This window comes from Nannospalax galili, unplaced genomic scaffold, assembly GCF_000622305.1.
Source record: "Nannospalax galili isolate Female #2095 unplaced genomic scaffold, S.galili_v1.0 scaffold255, whole genome shotgun sequence".
Lineage (NCBI taxonomy): Eukaryota > Metazoa > Chordata > Mammalia > Rodentia > Spalacidae > Nannospalax > Nannospalax galili.
The window spans coordinates 2118992-2125239 of NW_008338999.1; the positions used below are offsets into that span (position 1 = coordinate 2118992).

A 6248-nucleotide genomic window follows, 5' to 3' on the forward strand; every position below is an offset into this window, starting at 1 on the left:
AGTACAAACACAAATCAAACACCCTTAAGGTAGAATTCCAGTTTAAACCAATGTCATATGTTCAAATTTCTTTTGCAGTCTTTCTTGACTTTTTACTGAATCAGCAGATCATCACCCATGGATTTAATAAGAAATGTTAAATGCCTACTCTGGGCAAGGATACTGCCAGGTACTGTGGAGGAATGGTAGGTGAGTCTGAGCCTGGTCTCACCTTCAGAGAAGTGATTGGTTAGAGAGAAGGAAAGAGGAATAAGTTGCAGTTGAATTGGAGGCTGCTTACGTGGAGAAATGGGTGGGTGACTGATTGCATGCTATCCGGATTCTCCCAGTCTGCCTACATGGGGCTCATGTGGCTGCTGCCTATAAAATCGGCATGAAAGATTTCAGGATGCAGAAAGAAGCCCTGGTCAAAAACCACAAACCTTCCAACTAGGAGCAGAAACAGCCACATTAAAGGGGTTTTCAGTAAAAATAATTAGAAAATATTAAACTGCTTTGTTAGGATAGTCAAGGTGGTAGAGGTAGGGATTCAAGTGCAGGGGGAATCAGGCAGGAAAGAATTACTGTCACAGTAAAGAGATCTTGTGAATGTGACGCTCTTTAGTGTGATTTCCCCTGCCCTCCACCCTGCCCTAGCCCCCAGGATAGGCAAGGCAGGGGAGAGCTACGGGAACCATAGTCCAGTTGAGCTGACTCTACACAGCTCTAACCCAGTTCTATCTCCAGCCCCAAACACATAGAAACTGTGGACAAAAACTCCTTTCCATTTCCCTAGGACTCTTTTTTGTAAATGGCTATGGTGGTCCTAAAAAAAGAATTTACTTAAATATATTGATAGCATCTTTAGTGATGATATTTTATCTTGTGCATAAAGTAGCTGCAATTAAAGCAAATTACTTCTCTCAGAGTTTTAGTGAGATATCACACAAGATAGTCTTTTAAACACTCAATTTATTAGTCTTTTTCTTATTTTAAAATTAATTCATGTTTATCATATATTTAGAATATTCTGGAGTAGCACAAAGTGACACATGTAGTTCCCCATGACATCTCCAGGCTGTCACGTTGCACCAGCCTAGAGGATACTGAGTGTTGAATGTAACATCACCTAGACACCAGGAGACCATAGCCTTGATTTTCCATTGCCTATTTTTCCAATCACAGGTGGATAACTTGCACATGGTCTCATTCACTCTCACCACACACACACATATGCATGCTTAAAAATATGTTTATAAAGTGTTTTACAAAGTAAAAAGTCAGATCACTGTTTTAGAACATCTATGAAAAATTTTACCTAGAAAGTGAGGCTAAAAACTTAAGACCAGTACTTTCACTGCGTTAACACAAGATATTTCAACAGCTGACTTGAAATTGAATACTTTACTTTTATAAAACACTTGTTTCTTTTCCTGTTTGAGGTAGTCTGTTTTCTTACTCATATATACATATATATATATGTATAATGAATATATCTGTAATTTGCTGAGAAGTGTTTCTTTATATCACAAATGGGATTAGGATGAAAGGTAGCTGTGATTGTATGTTGCAATGTGTGCCAAATTTTTCCACCTGGGAAATGTAAGGGGAGATCAGCAAGGTGAGATCAGCATGCCTCCTTCTTTGGCTGGAGTCTTCAACATGTGACCTTTGCATTCTCCCGTAGACTGCAGATGAAGTCTTCTTTATACATTGTGCAATCAACAAGTGAGGAAACACCACTGTGGGAACCAGGGATGCTTAAGCTACCAGAGATTTCCACTTCAAAAATAGCAACGTGGATGTATATCAAATGGAATGTTAAAAGAGAACTTTCAGAATTATAGAAGTAGCATAAGACCCTGTGTATAAGATTTGCAAAAAAACACACTGTGATATACGGGCGCAGCTATGCACAGTAAAATAAAAGAACGTGCCTGAGAATTATGAAAATAAATTTCAGGAGGTTTATTACCTTAGTAGAAAAAGGAAGTGACATCAGAAATATAAAACTTGAATTGAATCTGCAATATTTTGTTCCTTCAGCTGAGTACAAAAGTGTCCATATACTCTGAAACTTTACTGCCTGTCATAACTCCAAAAAAGCATTATTTTGACCTCTTCAGATGTCTGGTGTGTCCATGATGGAAAACACCATGACTAACAACAATCCTCTTATAAAGATACATTTTAAGTCATTCTTTGGAAAAAAATCTACAAAGTCTGTATAAGAATAAATAGTGTTTCCCAAATGGTTCAGAAGTAAAATGGAGCTAATATTGACAGTACGGAGTTCATTTGTCTTTCTCTTATAAGCAAGGATTTCTTTGGTTGGTCCTCCACACTCACCTCACACACTCACACACTCGCCTGCCACACTCAAATTTGACTTTCTCCTCTGGCAATACTAACTCCTACTCCCCCTACGTCTTATTATTCACATGTTATAAGGACTTAACTAGTACTCAACTGAGATTAGGAGTTCTTCATCCCTATGGATGTTTTTTAAAGGTAGATGGTTAAGGATACTTTGGAAAGGAGCCTAGTAATGTCTGGTATGCTGAAGCAAGTGGCCTAAGTATCTATCTCTACATTCATTCAATCAGGAAATGCTTAATTAGAGCTGGCGGAATAGCTCGGTCAGTAAAGTGCTTGCCTTGCAAGCAAATGGCTGAGTTCAGTACCCAGAACCCACTTTAAAAAATGCACTAGGGAGGTGGAGACAGGGAGATCTGTGGGACTTGCTGGCCAGCTACTCTAGCCTACTTGGTGAGTTCCAGTAAGAGACACTGTATCAAAAAAAAAAAAAAAAAAAGGCGGACAGCACCTGAGGAATAACACTGGAGGTCCTCTTCCTGCCTCCATACATATGTCAACACATAGGCACAGCCTATGTGCATCTGCATATACATGAACACATGCCAAAACAAACAACTAAATATACACTTAATAACTATGCAAACCACATTCCATGTTCAGGCTCTGCATGTCTAAGATTTACTTTTGCTAACGTGTCTCCATTTTCATGAATTCCTGAAGAAGGAAAAGAAATTTATTTCAAGTAAACAATAAGTCAGGCAGGCTATCTGTGGTTTGCAGGCCAACTTTTAGTCTTATTACCAAGAGCACTATGCAAGTCACAGGGATGTTTTGGAGATAATGGTTAAATTCACAGACTCATAGATGTCTCACCATGGAAGAGACCTGAGAGGTCATCTAATTCAAATACTTCATTTTACAGATGAGGAGACAAAAGCCTAGGGAGGTGTGCAGGCTAGCTGATTGCAGAATCTGTTTTCAGATGCCGTATTTCCTTCCCAACCTCGAAGGTTATGTTCCTCAAAATCCCCATGGTAAGAGCAAATTACCTTGGAGAACTTTATGACCTTCAGAAGAAAATGGAGTTCGGGAAATAACACGGTGAGAGAATGAGAAAAATTATCATCAGCGTATTATGTTCACTAACACAAAACAAAGCAGATTTCATGGATGTACTATTTTATGCTGACCAAGTTTTTAACAAAGGGTCCAATACAGTGACTTTTATTTACCTTATAGAATTCATTCCTTCCAGTTCTCTGGACTCCTAGGACACAGTATTTTAAAAACTTCTTGCCATTTGTTTTTGCTTTTGTAAATGATAGCTACAACAGATTGCTTTCGGTATTATTATCTATTTTGTTGTTTTGTTCATATGATCAATGTCTTGTTTTTGAGTTACAACTCTTTTTTCCCAGTTTTTCTCCCATCTGTCTGGCCGTTCCTCCTCTCTGTTGTTCTCTAATTGTAGCTGTTCAGCAGGGTTAATTTCACTCTCCACATGGAATTATCACTACTTGATATCTAGGGTCTTTCAGATAAATCTTACTGGCTTTGTATCCTGTGCTCTCCCATTTTTAAGCTAGGCCTATTTCATGGTATGCTCCTCTCTCCCTTGGACAACAGTAATCATTTCTTCTTTCAAGTTTAAATATTATCAGTTTATTTTAAAAGGGAAGCATAAAAATTATTTGCATGATGAAATATTTCAGAATTTTGATGGACTGGGAAGCTTTGTACAATGCCATTTCAACCATAATTTCAGCCTAATTATGTCCCCAAAATGTCACTGTCTCTAAATAAGAAATAATCCTTGTCATCTAGAACTGCTTTGGTGCCTCCAAATTCTGGGAAAAGAACTTCATCTCTGAAGTTTGTCAAAGTAACCAGTTGAATGTCTCCAACCTGTTTTTCAGAGCCATATTCTACTCAGCTCCAACTGTTGCTTGCGATACATTTTCTTGAGATTTTACTGGAAGCGTGACACCTTTGGTTACAGTTTTGGCTGTACTCCTTTCAACCAACACTCTGTCAAACAGTGGAAGAAACTTTCGAAATGCTTGTCCTGCCATGATTCTCGCTACCACAGCTCAGACTCACTGTGATCATGGGATCATGATTCATCATTAGCCCACCTCACTCAAATCCATCACAGCAAGCCCTCTGTATCTGCAGTTCCATACTAAAGGATTCAGCCTTTTAGCCCAAAACTGTGCGACTGACACTGAACGTATACAGACCATTTTTTCTTGTTATTCTGACAATACAGTATAACAACAGTTCAATATCATTTGTATTATATTAGGTGCTGTAACTAGGGTTTGCTCAACATGTGTCAGGGCCTGAGTTCCAATCCCCATAGAGAAAACATTTCTATATTTAAAAAAACCTAAAATAAAGCACATAGGAGGCGATTCATAGGTCGTCTGCAAATTTATGTGTTCTTATGTAAGGAATTTGTGTATCTGCAGGTTTGGATAACCACATGGAGTCCTGGAACCAATTCCCTACAGATACCAAAGGCTTACAGTCTGCTACAGCTTGGACACACGTCCTCCAAATGCCCATTTGCTACAGGCATGGTCCAAGGTTGTTAGTCTTGGGAGGTGCTCTAATCCTTAAGAAGTGTTGCATAATGGACAATCCTTGGGCCATTGTTGGTATGCTCTTGCTGGGGAGTGTGAGACTCCAGTCTCCTCTTCTCCCTTACCTCTCTGGCTATAGGATGAATAGTTTTGCTCTGCCACATCATGATAGGCAACCATGCCATAGGCTTAAGAGAAACAAGAGCAACTGATCATAGCCTGGGACCTCTGAAACAATCATCTAGAATATGTGTTTTCTCACTACGAGACCATTAGCTTGGGCATATGTTATGATAGAAATTGGGCTAGCCTAGGTGCTTTATTTTTCTCATGACTATTTACAGCTGCCAGTGGCTCCATATTTCCTACAGAACACTGTCTAAGCTTGCAAGCATTTCTCATCAAGATACCAACTCTCACACCTTGTGTTTAGTGTATTTATCTATTTAATCCGTGAAATGTTGAATAACTGCCCTGGGCTGAGCAACAACTTCCTGCCTTTGTCAATCGACTTTTCTTTGTCATGAATGTCTGTTATTCTGTCCCTATCACTCTTCCCATGTCCTGTCATGGACATCTCTACTTTCCAGAGTCTGCCTACCCGTCACCTCTTCCTTGGAGTCCCACCCTGCTTCTGCCGGCTGCTGGCCTCATACTGTACTGAAGAGAACTTTACTTCATGCCACAGACTCTGAAAGCCTCACAGAAGGGTATCCACCTTCTCCTCCACCACCCCCACCCCGTACAACTGAATGGATCCTTGTCTTCTCATGTTTGCAGGAGCTCCGTCACACTCTGTTGGGTGAATTCATCCCATCCATAAAGTTACAAACTACCATTACTGTAGTAATACATTGGTTCCCATCTCCCTCCAGTCACCATTCCACTGTTCTGACCATTTCACAATAAAGTAGTTTCCATTAAGTAGTTGAGCACATCTGGTGCCCTTCGCCCTCATTGCCCATTTGGTCACTAGTGACCTCCTCATGGATCCATACACATTATCATGTCAACAGAACATTCTGCAGCATTCAACAATCCACGAATCCTCTTTCAAAAGTCTTTCTGTCCCTGGCTTGCACAGCCCCATGCTTCCACTTGATCCTGCTTCCTCAGTTGTTTATTTGCACCTCTTTTTCCTGCCTACAGTATCTCTAAGTGCTGAATTTCCTCAGTGTTCTGGTCTGAGCTCTAAGTGTCATCAGCAAGCTTTCCCATCCTCTTCATTTGTATTGAAGTTCTACTTTTTCCTCTAACTGCCAAACTCATTTATCTGCTAATAAAACACTCTCCCACAGGTACATCATGGTTATCTCACATAAATATATGCAAGTGTGGTGGTCTGAATGTGAAATGTCCCTTTGG

General features: G+C 39.9%; 1 pseudogene; it reads right to left on the bottom strand.

Annotated features, from left to right (window-relative positions):
- Nucleotides 1-4068: 4068 nt before the first annotated feature.
- On the bottom strand, nt 4069-4370 carry LOC103734661 (annotated as a pseudogene).
- Nucleotides 4371-6248: the final 1878 nt, after the last annotated feature.